We start from the raw sequence: 15,714 nt of genomic DNA on the forward strand, positions 1-15,714 counted from the left end.
GATGACATTTCATGGGCATCCACATTCCATCACAATTTCCATGACAATAAACACATAGACTTGTTTTTTGATAGTTGCATAATTGTGGTTTTCTGCTTATTTTCACAGAGGTGGAGAGCTGTCTGTGTGCTTTTTGTTCTCCCTTCTTTTTTTTTTAGAGGGAAAAAACAAATGTAAAACACACCAATCCAGAGGGAAAGAAACAGTCAAAATGACACTGCCGCACGTAAGTTGCACGTTTATTTGCCAGTTCATTCTGAATTCTGTGAAGCGCTTTGCCGGCGGGTTTGGCTGGGTGCACTCAGAGTGGCAGTGCTCACTAATGACCACCAGAGGGCAGCCACGGCCTCCTAATACCTCTAGAAGGCGCGCTCTCCTTCCATAAAGTGAGCATCCGGGAGAGAATGGCTCTTGCAGTCTATAACTTCAAGCACCTCTCTCAACTACTGTACAAATAACTACCACGATGGAAAACGATCTGCATGTGCTCTGCAGTTAAACTGCCTGGGTTAAATCCCAGCTGTGCCACTTACTCGCCGTGTGACCTTGGACAATTTACTTCATCTCTCTGGGCCTGTTTCCTCATTTCTAAGAGGAGACTATTGATAATCCCTATTTCCTTAGCTTGCTGTGAACATTTAATGAGCTGGCATTTGTTATGTATTCAGAGCCTGGTACGTGGTAAGCTATCATATTTACTGTTATTACTACGAATACTACAATAAACCCTTTTTAATGTCCCAACTGAAGTGTCCAGGGAGAAGGGACATGACTCAGGCCATACGAGGAATCTCTGGATGATGGAGAAGGGGCATCGAAGATGTCTGCAATCTGGTAGGAGAGCAGGAAAACGGTTCCAAGGGAGGGTGGGAGCCGCAAAGCCTGACCTAAGTCTGCTCTTCCTTAAAGGCAGAATGACAGACCCAAGCATGGGCTAAGGGAAGGTCAGCAGGTGTCAAGCACAGGAAAGGCTGGAGGCAAGTGAAGAGCTGTGCCTCCCAGCAGCAGTCAAGCCCGGTGCAATTACTGCAGCCAGGGGAGGTCGTCCTGTGGTGCCTGCCAAGGTGCCTGCAGCCTGGGGCACTGCTCCTCCCAGTCTGGGTGAAGGACAAAGGCAGGACACCAGCGCTGAAAGAGAGACCTTGGGGTTATTTTACAAAACCAGTGTGGCAGAGGTCAAGGAAACAGGTGGGTGTTCCAGCGGCCTTTAGCAAAAGCGTTCCTGAGATGGAAGTGAGCGCTGCCCTGCCCACGGAGGGGAGGGGGGGAATCCCGGGCAGAAGGCGCATGTACTCTTCTGGAGCTGTTTCTGGAGCCTCTGGGACGTGATCTGGAGGTGAGTTCTGGGTGAGCTCCTTGAGGGCAGGGGCCCTCTTGAATCCAGCCTTGTAGAGCAGCAACTGGGCCTGCCATAGGGCTGTGAACAGATACGCCAGATCTCTCGCTTTCTGACACGTAGTAGGATAGCACTTCCCCACCTGCTTGAAGCCCATGTGGCTGTGTGACTTGGGCTAAGGCACTAGAAGCAGAAGCTTTAAGAGCCAATGTAGTTCTTTTTCCCTCTGACTCAGCAGTTGATGGCTATTCCGTCAACCTGTGTCCCACTGTGAGTACGATGATGAGAGTACCTTTTAGGCAGACGCGTGGTACACCTGTAGCGGGAGTAAGAAATCAGTCTTTGTTGCTTTAAGCCATAGAATATTGTGGTTGTTGGCTATTTGTTACTGCAGCGTGACCCAGCCTAGCCTGACTGAGACACCAGCTAACTCTCCTTTGTCTCACCCTCTGCCATAGACACGTGCCTTTTTCACATTGCACCTCATGATCTGATCCTCTGGCAAGAGCTATGAAGCAGATCTGTTAACCCAATTTGACAAATAGTGAAACTGGGTTTCAGGAAGCTCACATATTATTTGGGGTCCCAGAGCAAAGCAATAGAGCTGGGAATCCAACTCAGGCCCCCAGACTCCCTAGACATCCCTAGGGTGATGCTGACACCTTACAAACGTGTCCATGGACTTGGTGATACTGGCCAGCACAACCGCACTCATCATCATCACCGTGCTTTCAGAGAACGACTCCTTTCCTTGGTGTCCTGAACATATGTGTACAGCATCGCTATACGTGAAGAGGAAAATTGGCAAGAAAAGATGCATGCAGTCTTACAGAGAGGACAGACCTCAGACAACACGGCCTCGGGTGGGCTGTCTTACTGTTATCAATAACCTAACATGGATTATAGTGTTGCTGAAAACCGGCTTCTGTAATACTGCTTCCCTCCCCACCAAGTCCCTAAGCACCATCATCCTGACGCCAGATTCTCGTATTCTTTGTACTAAATTCTCCTCCAAATACAGGGATCTGGTCAAGTGCCTCATTCCCTTGGGATCCTTTTTCTTCTGGGAAACTGGCAAACTGCTCCAGCCAACTCACGAGAGGGCCAGGGCTGTGCTGTTGTTCCTGCAGCTCACATCTATATTTTAACCTGGCTCTCTGCAGGCTGTTCCAGCAGTGGGATTTCAGGGCAACACTGAGGGCTGGTCTGGGAGGTAGCTCTGCACTGGCCACCTCTTCATTACACCTCAAATTACATCCTGTAATTGGCAGCCGATTCCACTCAGCCTAAGACGGCTTTCTGCCTCCATCCATCCTTTGCTGCTGACTTTGAAAGGGATCAAAAGAGCCCTGTGTATTTTCCTAATCTCCCTAATCCTCGTAACTATCCCTGTGAGGATGCAGGTATCATCACCACCACTTTTCAGATGAAACGAAGGCCCACAACGTTTTAGCGACAGGCCCAAGGTCACCCCCACGAGCTGGTGGCAGAGATGGGAATAGAACTCAGACCGGCAGACCTGCCGGGGCCATCAGTCTCCATTAGACCCTGCTGTCTCGCTGCATTCCCCCTGCCGTTTTAATTGAATATCATGTTCTTCTTCACTTCCTGCCCTAAACAGAGCAACAGCTGCCACTTTACCCTCCTGAGCCGGCTGGCGGTACTTCAGTGGTGGGTGAAGTTATCCTGGGATATAAAGTGGGTGAAGCGTTTCAGGATAAAAGGCCCCATCAAAACGGAAGATATTCGCGAAGATATAAAAGGGGTGTTCCGACTTTACTGCTTTCCCTGACTTTCAAATGACGTCGTGTCGGGCACCAGGCTAAGAGGGAAAGCTGCGTGGGAGGGTGAGTACGGGGGTCAGAAGGAGGGGATCTAATGGAGGAAAAAAGAAAAAAGGATGTGTGTAATTGGATGAAAACTTCTTGGGAAAAAAAAAAGGAGCAATGTTGTTGGTGAGAAGCCCGACGTATGGCATTGCTGGGCTGTCCCGGGTTTATCTTTTTCTCATGTACGTTGCCATAGGGTTTCAGGAGGATTAAAATCTCCAAGAAGACTAAGATTCACTTTACCCTGTTCTGTCTCCTGTACAGTGCCTACAGCAGTGGGGCTAGAGCTTTGGGGTCTATTAGGAGGACCGAGGCCACTAGGGGGAAGGCATGGGTTTCCCGCCCTGTCCTGGGAGACTTTGGCTTAGGGACATTTGTGATTGACTCAGAGAGGACACTTAGGGAGGGCTGATCAATGGCCAGCATTATGCCCCTGTCCCTCATTCACACTTTGAAAGGAGGAGGCCGGCCAGGGAGGGGGCTTTCTGTCAGCTCCACCCTCAGAGCGTTTGCAGAGGCCTGTCTGCAGGTGGAGCGAGCCTCCTGATTACACTTCAGTGCACCAAGGACTCAGGAGGAGCGGGGAATCTCGCCCTTGGAAATCTGAGCGGTTTGGTCCAGGCCAGGAGGAAATTGAGAAACTTCCCAACCAAAACGTTTACTTCCCGAAGAGATAAAAAGCAGCTCAGGGTCATAAATCCGTGCCAACATCAGGACCCAGAGGTCAGGCTGGAGGCCTGGACGGGGATCAGCGTGCCCGCCCCAGGGTGAGGAACGCAAGGCGGGAGATCCAGGCCGGCAGGGCGCAGGGATCCCCAAAAACTCTTGGGCCCTGGGCCACCAGCAGACGCCCCCCAGAGGAGGCGGGGGCTTGGGGGTCCACACTGCTTATACGCGGGGGCAGCAGGCTCCTGGAGAAGCCGGCACTCGGGGACCCCGTGCGCTGCTGCCTCTCTGTGTCTTGTGGCGCGCATGGCATCCTTCCCGGAAGCCAGCTTAGGCAAGTTCACCGAAAGGAAGCGAACCATCAGGGAAGACTGGCAGCTCTGGGTTCCTAAACGGAGAACCTGAGCTGAACCAGGCCAGCTGACCAGGTGCCCAGCCTCAATCCCCAGAGTGGGGGACTGTCTGTCCAACTGATCCCCGTTTTGGGCAAGTGGGGCCCTGAGAAAGCAGCCCTCATTACCCCCAGGAACCTCTGGCGTGTTCAGGAAACCATGACTTAGGGCTGCCACGGCGCAGATTGAATTATGACTCGGGACGCCGTTGGCTGTTAACTTCCCTTTGCAGGGGCTGCTTATTTTTAACACGCCCACATCCCGTTCATGGGAGTGTTTCCCATGCTCCCTCTCACCTTTGGGGCTCAGTCACCTCAAATTATGAAAATTTGCAGAAAGTCGTCCTTAGAATCAAGGAAATGCTTTATACTTTTCTCATGGAGGCTAGTGGCGAGGAGGTCATTTCCAAGGGCAAAAGGTACTCCTGGAAAACTTCTCTACTTCTACATTTTAATCACTCTCCACTGCTAGAGAATAAGGCAGACAATTGTCCTCCGAGGTGAGGGAGAGGGTGGAGAAGTTTTAAATAAAGTTAACCTTAAAATAAAGCCTTGTTCCCCTCAAGGATGGCATTGTAATATTAAATAGGCCCTTTAACCTTTCGAGGCCTTGCATTTTTCTCTCTATAATATAGCTGTCATTTCATCCAGTAAGCAAATCGTGAATCTTAACTGTCTCTGAAGGGCCTTGAGCTCCACAATTGAAAGGGACCTAATTAAACTTACAAGCTTCTGCACAGCAAAGGAAACCATAAGTAAAACAAAACGACAACCTATGGAATGGGAGAAAATTTTTGCAAATGATGAAACCGACAAAGGCTTGATCTCCAGAATATATAAGCAGCTCATACGACTTAATAAGAAAAAAACCAACAAACAATCCAAAAATGGGCAGAAGACCTAAAAAAGCGGAGGCGATACTAATGTGCAATCGCCTGCAGTAAAACGAGGAACTCCATTACAGAAGCTTGATGGGCGACCCTCACAAAGACAGAAGGCAATGTATAAAGTAGAGACATCACTGTTCAACAAAGAGTGGATTCTCCCATGCCTCTGAAATGGTGTGCTACAGATACAACAGAAATCAGGACAAGGAGAGAGGGCAAGGGGTAGAAAAAAGGCCAGTGATCCGGACTTGGCCAGCCCCAGTTCTAGCCCCGGCACTAAGTAGGTTTGTGATCTTGGGAAAGTCATTTCATCATTCTGGCCCTTGCTTGCATCATGTTTTTGTTTTGTTTTGTTTTTTAGTTGTGATAACACCCCCCACACACACACAAACATAAATTTACCGTCTTAATAATTTTTAAGTGCACAGTACAGCATTGCTAACTATACGACAGATTTCTAGGACATTTTCATCCTAGAATATTACTAAAACTCTATATCCACTGAAAAACAACTTCTCATTTTCTCCTCCTCGGAACTTCTGGCAGCCACCATCCTACTTTCTGTTTCTATGAACTGGATTACTTTAGATGCTTCTTGTAAGTGGAATCATGCAGTATTTGTCCTTTTGTGACTAGCTTATTTAGCTTAGTGTCCTCAAGTTTTATCTATGCTGTAGCCATGCCAGGATTTCCTTCTTTATTAAGGCTGATTAATATTCCATTGCATATATATACACATTTTCTTTATCCATTCATCCATCAATAGACATTTAGGATGCTTCCAGATCTTGGCTATGGTGAATAATGTTGCTGTGAATGTGGGTGTGCACCTATCTCTTCAGGATCCTATTTTCAATTCTTTTGGATATGTATCCAGACATAGTATTGCTGGATTACTTCTATTTTTAATTTTTTGAGAAACCCTCATATTGTTTTTCATAATGGCTGTACCATTTTATAATCCCACCAACAGTGCACAAAAGTTCCAATTTCTTCACATCCAGCACTTGTTATTTTCTGAGGTTTTATTTTGTTTTGTTTGGATAGTGGCCATCTAAAAAGGTATCAGGTGATATCTCATGTTTTTATTTGCATTTTCCTGATGACTAGTGATACTGAGCATCTTGCGTATGCTTGTTGGCCATTTGCATATCTCCTTTAGAGAAATAACTGTTCAAGTCCTTTGCCAAGTTTTAACCAGGTTATTTGTTTTTTTGTTATTGGGTTGTAGGAATTCTTTGCTTATTCCGGAGATTAATCTCTTATTCAATATAAGGTTTGCAAATATTTTCTCCCGTTCTGTAGGTTGCTTTTTATTCTGTTAATTGTTTCCTTTGCTGTGCAGAAGTTTTAACATTTGATGTAGTCCCACTTGTCTGTTTTTGCTTTTGCTGTCTATGCATTTGGTATTATATCCAAGAAATCACTGCTTATTCCAACATTGTGAAATCTTTCTGTGTGTTTTCTTCTAGGAGTTTTATAGTTTCAGCTCTTACATTTAGGTCGTTATTTTTGTATACAGTGTAAGATAAAGATCTATCTTCATTCTTTTGCATGTGGATATTCCGTTTTCCCAACACCATTTATTGAAGAGACTATCTTTTTCCCATTGTGTAGCCTTAATATCCTTGTCAAAGATCACTTGACCATAAACGTAAAGGTTTATTTTGGGGCTATTTAGTTCCACTGGTCTAAATGTCTGTTTTATGCCAGAACCATACTGTTTTGATTACTATAGCTTTGTAATATGTTTGAAATCAGAACACCTCCAGTTTTGTTCTTCTTTCTCAAGACTGTTTTGGCTATTTGGGATCCTTTGAGATGCTATATGAATTTTATGATTTTTTTTCTCTTTCTTCAAAAAATGCCATTGGGATTTTGATAGAGATCGCACTGAATCTATATATGGCTTTGGGTCATGTGGACATTTAAATGATATTAAGTTCCATTCCATGAACATGAGATCTCTTTCCATTTATTTGTGTCTTCTTTGATTTCTTTCACCAGTGTTTTATAGTTTTCAGTGTACAAATTTTAACTCCTTGGTTAACTTTATTCCAGAGTATTTTATTCTTTTCAATGCTATTGTAAATGGGATTGTTTTCTTAATTTCCTTTTTGGACTGTTCACTACTAGTGCATTGAAATGCAACTGATTTTTGAGTGCTGGTTTTGCATGCTGCAACTTTGCTGAATTAGTGTATTAGTTCTAGCGGTTTCTTTTTTGTAGAATCTTTAGGGCCTTCTACATGTAAGATCATGTCATCTGTAAACAGATAATTTTACTTCTTCCTTTCCAATTTGAATGCCTTCTACTTCTTTTATCTTGCCTAACTGCTCTGGCTGAGACTTCCAGTACTATGTTGAATAAAAATGGTGAGGGTGGGCATCTCTGTCTTGTTTCTATCTTAGAGGAGAAGCTTTCATTTTTTTCACTTTTAAGTATGAGATTAGCTGTGTGCTTTTAATAGATGACCTTTATTATGTCAAGTTAATTTCCCTCTATTCCTACTCTGTTCAGTGTTTTTATCATAAAGTGATTTTAAGTTGTGTCAAGTGCTTTTTCTGCATCAATTGAAATTATCGTGTGAATTTTGTCCTTTATTCTGTTAATGTGGTGTATTGCAATTCATTGATTTTTGTATGTTGATCCATCTTTAAATCCAAGGGATAGATCCTACTTGGTTATGGTATATAATCCTCTCACTGTGCTCTTGAATTTGGTTTGCTAATATTTTGTTGAGGATTTTTTGCATCAGTAATTCATCAGGGATATTGGTCTGCAGTTTTCTTTTCTTGTAGTATCTTTATCTGGCTTTGGTATCAGAATAGCACTGTCCTTATAAAAGGAGTTTGGAAGTGTTCTCCTTCAATTTTCTGGAAGAGTTTGAGGAGGACTGATGGTAATTCTTCTTTAAATGTTTGGTAGAATTCTTGGTGAAGCCATCTCATCTGGGACTTTTCTTTGTTGAGAGGTTTTTGACTACTGATTCAATCTCCTTGGTAGCTATAGTTGTGTTCAGATTTTTTAATCTCTCCATGATTTATTCTTGGTAGTTTGTGTATTTCTAGGAATATGTCCTTGTAGGTTATCCAATTTGTTGGCATATAATTGTTCATGGTAGCCTCATATTCCTTTTCTGTGCCATCAGTTGTAATCCTCTTCTACTTCTGCTTTTAGTTGTGTGTCATCATGTTTAAAGAGAGATTGTTGAATTAGATGCTTTCTAAGGCCTCTGTAGCTCTGAAATTCTTTGGCATCTTAAAGGAACATTTAAAAGCATGTTATAAAATATTCAAGACCTACAAAATGATATAAAGAAGAGTACAATGAATATGCACTCAGCTTAAGAAATAAAAGTTACCAGAAGAGTAGATAACTTTCTGTGTATCCTTCCCCTGAGATTTGGGCTCCTTCTCCAACCTAGGAGATCTCACCATCCTGAATTTTGTGTTTTTCATTTTCATGCATTTCTTTATCCTTTTATTATGTGCATATGTATGGATCCCTGAGAAATACGTGGTATTTTGCCTGCCTTTAGCTTTATATCAGGAGTATCATACAATATTTATTAGTCTACGAGTAGCTTTTGTTCTCTTAAATTTTTGTTTGTGACTTTCATCCATGTAGCTCTTGTTCATTTTTACCCTTATCTAGTACTTGATTATATGAAGGTACCACAGTTTATTTATGCACTGTGGATGGACGTTAGGTTGTTCCCATTGTTTTGTTTTAACCAGTAATCTTACTCGAGACACACACGTTCAGATCTCCTTTGCACTCGTGTGAGACTTGCCTTACTAGTGGACTACCTGGGGCAAAGGGAATGCACATCTTCACCTTGTCTAAGTAATGCCAACATTTTCTCTAAAGTAATGGAACTAATGTATACCCCTACCAGCAGGGCATAGGATTTCTCGTTGTTCAACATCCGTACCATCACTTTGAATATCAAAACATTTCTGTACCCAATCTAATGGCATAAAATGGTAGCCTGGTGTAGTTTTCCCTTGCATTTCCCTGATGACCACTGCAAAAGTTCATGTTGTCACATGTTTAAAAGCCATTTAAGTTTCCTCCTTTGTGAATTGCCTCTTCTTTTTTTTTTTTTTTTTTTTTGCTACCTTTGATTTTTAACACAGATGAATTTTGTTCACTACCTATCCTGGGAAAGTCATAGCTTGCCGGACCAGATCTCACTATTGTGAACTGCATTCTTGGGGAATTTATAACATTGCTTCCACTTGTACCACAAGGATGTGTGAACGAGCATCATCTTTCCTTAGGTGCATTCAGTGTATCCACATTTTCTTCTTCACACCAGCCAGTTCAGGTGGAGAATGCAAGTCTCCTGTTAGAAAATTGAAACTTGGAGTCTTCACAGCGCTTACTGCAGAGCTGCTGCTGATTCTATCCAGATGGCCACCTGCCCCACCCCATCTGGAGAGCCCTGAGCACGCACGGGAGGGAGGCCGGGCACACTCACTTTCCAGTCAAGAGTCATGGAGTTATGGCTCATGCTCTCATACTGAGAATTTCCTGGGTTTTATGGAGAAATGTGTATTCCTGGTATTTTTCAAAGCTGCAAAATACTAACATTTATCTAGAGATGTGTCACAAGTGAAGCCAAAAGAAACATGCCCACAGTTGAATTTGAGATTTCTCTAACCGCAGTTTTGGAGCAGAGTGTTCACCAAAGAAGGGTCAGGATTGAAAAGGCAAAGAGCCTCTTGGGTTCATTCTTGTTTAACTCTTCTCACAGAAAATGAATTTTGCCCACAAGGGGTTTAAGCAAGTCAGGATGGCGGTGGGCACAGAGGATAAATCGGCCTCGAGTTTATGGGAGTTACTGCTGCTGCTGCCACTGCGGATCGTTGTCCCAGCTGCAGTCAGGCTGGGCTGGTTTGCAGAGTGTAACACTAGTGTAGACAGCGTGTCCAAAGTGGGTACGTTGCCACTGGAGAAGAGTAAACTCCCATTGTCAGAGCCCAGAGTAAAAACAGAAATTGTGGCTCTGAAATGAGACAGTGCACGGGGCATTCAGGAGGCAGAGAGGACAGGCTCCCCCCGGCCCAGTTCCTAGCCCCCTTCCAAAATATGTACACACACACACACACACACCAGTTCAGAAAAGCGTATCTACTCCACATAGCCCTCATTCTGCTGATTTTACTTTCTCCTATTTCTACTTCTAAGCCAAAAGTCAGATGCATGCAGAACAACAACAAAAAAAGCAAAAAAATTCTAACTCTCAGACCTGAAATTCATAAAATGAACAAACATGTTTACCAGCAGATCGTGAAGCAAACTGACATACCATCAATATGTTAGTCAATCAATGCACAATTATTGATTGTGAGGTGTGTGCATTCTGGATGCGAAGGCCCCTGTGGCTTCCCAGGGCCCCCTAGAATGGGTATTCAGAAATATCCCACACTTGTGTGGCTGTTTCAGTTTTCAATCAGCATCTTAGACAGCCAATAAAAGAAATATAGAAAAGATGGAGCTAAGTAGAGACCAACCAGAAGATTATGGAAGGACCTGGGACAAGGGTCTCTTTGAAATTAATGAACTAATCAGTACATTTGCAAACATTTGTTTAGGAGCTGCTATATGATGTCAATGTCTGTGTCTTACTGGCGATGTAAAATAGCTTTCCCTTTGTGCCTCAGTTTTCTCAGCTGTAAGTTGGGGGTAATAATAGTACCTACCTTAAAGGATTGTTATGAGTATCAATGAAATATCATATCTGAAGCATGAAGAACAGTGCTGGACGTGTATTAATTATGCAATCAATATTAAGAAAGGAGAAAAATCATAAGCACATAGAAACTGAACAACAATAAAGACATCAAAGAAGAGATGTGACAAGGCAGTTCATTATTAATTGCCAGACAAGTGCTTCTCACCCGTGAATGTCACAACCGAGGGCACAGAGCTAAGAAGGAGCCAAAAGAGTTTGGTTTCTCTCACTAGCCAAGCACCTGCCTTTTGCACGTGTCTGAGAGGCTGCAAACTGGGTCCCTCCAGAGACACCATGGATCATGATGGGCTTTGGGGAAAGGACGCAGAGCTGCCTCTTAGCACAGAGGTGATGCAGCGGAGGGCTGGAGAGTGCAGCTGTGGTGCCAGACCGCCAAGTTCAAAGCCCAGCACTGGCACCTACTACTTGTAAGTTCCTGGGAAAGTTATTTAACTCTTCTGAGTCTCAGTTCCTTGAAGGTAAATGAGGAATGATAACAGTATCTATTTCATAGGTTGGCATGAGGATTAAATGAGACTTTAACATAACGCTTTGAGAGAGTACCTGGGTGGATACAAGTTAAATTGCTCATTTAAATTGGATGCTAAACCAGCTGCTTCTTCAAGGTCTCGAGGGAAAGATATTCCACAACCTGCCACAGTGGTCAACCTGCTCTGGGGGGAGGGGTGGTTCAAAACTCTCTCTAGTTTAGGAAATCCTCCCTTTTTTAAGTGTAGGTAAGTTGAGAGGGACATTAGAGATTGTTATAAACCAACTCATTCTACATATGAGGAAACTGACCTGGAAAGTTTAAGTGACTTGCCAAAGTCATCCAGATGGTTAGTGGCAGGGCTGCGGTGGCTCCCAGTTCTCCTGACTCCCAGGTCCATGCTCTTCCTACCAGGTTTGCATTTAGTGTTTCCCTCTACAGGCCCTCTCATCCCATGCTCACTGTAGTAGAGATGCTTTGGTCCTCGTGATTGCAAATGTGTAGGTAGAACATTCTAAGCTCTTCACAATCTGGCCCTTTTCTACCTGGAAGGGCACCTCCCACAAAGCCTCCCTCTTTCCCACGTGGGTGCTGGACAAACTGCAAAATCAAAGGGTGCAAATGCAGCCAGAATATCACCTTTATTATGGATAAAGGCTGAAATGGAGGACATAGCTTAGTATGCAAGCCCAGGGGCCTGCCAGCTGACCCCCGATTAGGCAGATTCCCACACACAGCTCCTGGCATGTATTGACCCACGGAGGAGAGGTTTCCATAAAGCAGACATTCTGGATTCTAAGGGGAAGAAGAAGGATAGGGCTGAGCAGAACCTGCTCTGTATCCTTCCCCAATTTGCCAGTCAGAGAAGTCACTGCACCTCCCCAAGGGTGGACAGACCTCAGGGGCATGTGTAGAAAACATCCCCTTTCTCAGAAATCAAGAGTGGGAAAGATTTCCTTTTTCCAACCACTCCTCCCTTGCTCCCTACTCTCTGGCCCTACCAACCACTTGTAAGCCTTTGGCCCTACTCTGTTCCTGGTTCTGCTCACACTGTTCCTCTTGAACACAGTGTTTGGCCTTCTGAGTCCTCAGGTGTTGCGTGCCCACTCATCTTTCAAGACTTGGTTCATGCATCAGTTTCTGTACAAAGCTCTTCCTTCCTCTTCTCATTTCTACCGTCCACCCTCCATAGGGTAGGAATGGGCAGCCTCTTGCTTGTGTTCCCATTGTGTCCAGTACAGACTCTCCTCCTAGCCCTTTTGGCACTTCATTGCACTTAATTTCCCAAAGGCAGAAGCCACTCATCTTATGTTCAAAGCCTTACACAAAACTCTGAACAGGGTCGGTCTTCCATAACGTTTTGTTGAATAAGTGATATTGAATACTTTTCCTAGGTATATTCGAGTCCTTGTCTTCTTTCCCTACTAACGGAATCTCATTCTTTTTACCCATTAAGTGCCAGCAGGTGTGTGGCACTGTTAGGTACTGCAAAGATACAGTTTGTAGCCTTCCCTTTCTAGAATCATAAAGTCTACTTGGACAGATAAGGTACGGTCACAAGAAACAATCAAGTGTGTGTCCTTCATTGATACAAACATTTCTCTGCACTCATTAAACACTTTATAATTTACGAAGCTAAGTCTGCACAATCTGCGTTGGATCTAATGACCACCCTGTGAGTCAGAGTGTACTCATCAGCCCCCTTTGACAGATTAGGAAATTGGGCTTGAGAAGCATCTGATGGCTTAACCCAAACACACCCAGCTGGCATATGACAGAACTGGAGCTTGCATCCAGACGTTTGACTCTTAACCCAGTGTGGTCTTCACATCAAGCAGAAAAACGAAGTGATACAATGGAGAGTGTTTGGTATCCCATGAAGGGAGAGTGGCAAGTACACCCTGCTAGTGTCCCGATAACCTTTGGTTAGGCTCAAAGGCCACTGTGTGTGTGTGCTGGCTTCCTGAATCCCGACACCCCCATGCTTTGATCGAAATCTGCCAGTAGATGAAGTCCAGTGTCTTTCAGCCAAACAAATGGGGAAAGTTGGACAGAGGTTAGGGGCTGGGGAAAGCATTACCTAAGGTGGAAGACATATAATGATCCATGTCTTCATAGATTCCTGCTATCCTAGCACTGAAGCTTCAAGTCTTACGAAAATCTTGTATCAAAAATATCTCTTGAAGACTGTGTGGGATGGTGGTGGAATGAGCAAATCTGAGTGGGAACGGAGTCATTTTCTGCCCCAAAGAGGGATTATGATAAACAAACCATGGGATGGAAATCATTCAGATTTAAGAAAGAGAGTGCTGTTTGTCCCTGCGTCTGAACGGGTGCCTGCAATTTCCTATCTTTAGCTTTTACTTGAAGGCTATAGGCCTTTCCAAGCCTTTGGCCGAACTCTCCTTGTGATAGTGCCTGTAATTCCCCTCAGAATACTTCGATGTAGACAGCATGATGTGCATGTGTGAGTGCAAGTTAACTACACGCTCCATTCATGAATGTTGGAAGACAAGTACTCTGGAGTGAACACCACCGAGGAAGAACAGAAAAAAACACTTCGGCTCTCCCGATCTACACCTGTAGCTGAGAGTTGGTTAATTAGCATGAAGGATGGTAAAGTAGGTGTTCATTGGTGAAGTAAATGGTGTTCAAGTTAAGTGATCGCCTAGAAAATGTGTAAAGGCATTTCCGTCCTTGCCTAAATCTGCTGATCAACCACCTTCTTGGTAGGGCTGTTCTTGACTTGGAATTTCATTTGTCCCCTGTCCCCCAGACTTGGTGGAAGATGTGTGTGCTGATTCTGCTGTCAGAATGTTTGATATGTTCGCCTCGCTTGCTTGGGTAAGTCTGATGCAATGTGCTTGTCAGATTGCCTCAGAGGACCAAGAGTGGGGACGGATCAGCTTGCATGGTTGTCTGGGGACCCGAGTGCTGGTTAATATCAGAATGTGGTAGAATGGGGTCTGAGACTTGCTTTTATTGTTGCTTACCACCCTGGAAGCTAGGATGTGGAGGAAGAACACACAGAGTTTCACCCACCCCCAACTGTTGGAGGTGACCAATATTTACCACTAGAGTCCATCAATTGCTAATGGCCAAAGTGGCTTTAAGTTCTTTTGCAAAAGTCCTTAACCATCTCCTACATTCTTAACAATCCCTTTCATTCTTTTCACCTCTTCCTTCCTCATCCACGACACCCAATCAAAGGAAAGGGCACCCAATTACTGAATGCTTACTCTGTGCCCTTTATATGCATTGTCTCACTAAATCCTCACTTACAGTAATGTAAAATCATTATCCCATTAGTAAAAAAGTTGACTCTCAGAGGGTTAAGAAGCCACCCCAGCATCACACAGCTAGTAAGTGATAAAGCTGAGATTTCAAAAGCTTGGAATCAAGAACACGTGGTCTTTTCAGCAGACAACTTCACACACTGTTTTGAAAGGGGCTAATAATGGTTGGCACTTTATGCGCTTACGTTAGATGGCCTCACCCGAGGGTTTTAAAGAAATGGAAACGGGTCATAATGACTTGTGATCACCTTTGCCTTTCAAGACCATCCTTCTGCTGTAAACAGGGAGAGCTTATTCCCTCTGAGGAGAGAAGTTTGTTCTCCAGTTGCTCTAGCTATGCTGGCCTACTTGTTGGTCTCTGAATAGACCAACTTCACTTTTGCCTTGAGTCTGGACTTTTCTCTCCTTCAGGTCTTTCTCAGACAGCCTTCCCAGGCCACCCTTTTTATAGTCCCAGTCCCATTCCAGTGTTCCTATTCCTCTTCCCTGTTTTGTTCCTTTCTATGCACATATGTATCTTATTCGTTTATTTGTGGGTTATCTGTCTCCCCTGACCATGGTATACCCTCCCTGGGAACAAAGGCTTTATTCCTGCAGGTTTGCCAGCACCTAGAATACTGCCTGCCTTTTAGTGTTGCTCCAGATGGATTTGTTGAATGAATGAATGAATGAATGAACAAATGCATTTATAACATTGTTTCTACCGACTTCCAGATTCAAACAACTAATGTATAAGCTGACTTTTGGAACATAAGTCAGTTCACAAATATGGACTTTCTGGACATTTTTGTGTATGCTAATAATGGAATACAGAAATGGTTTTTCACTAAGTCATTTAAACCTAGTCTCACCTCAGATCGAGCTGAGGACCATCCAAACCTTGAGATAGGTCCAGGGAAGACGACTCACAGAGCCCTGCGGTCAGCTGGAAGCTATGGGGGAACAGAGCAGGGGCTTTGCTGAGTTGGACGTTGAGGCAATGGCCTGGAACTGAAAACAGAGAAAAGGACAGCCAGTAGGAGAAGGGCAATCTAGCTGTAGATACCGAGAACCTACTGTGAGTCCAGCACTGTGCT

The sequence above is a fragment of the Vicugna pacos genome, chromosome 3 (assembly GCF_048564905.1).
Source record: "Vicugna pacos chromosome 3, VicPac4, whole genome shotgun sequence".
Classification (NCBI taxonomy): domain Eukaryota; kingdom Metazoa; phylum Chordata; class Mammalia; order Artiodactyla; family Camelidae; genus Vicugna; species Vicugna pacos.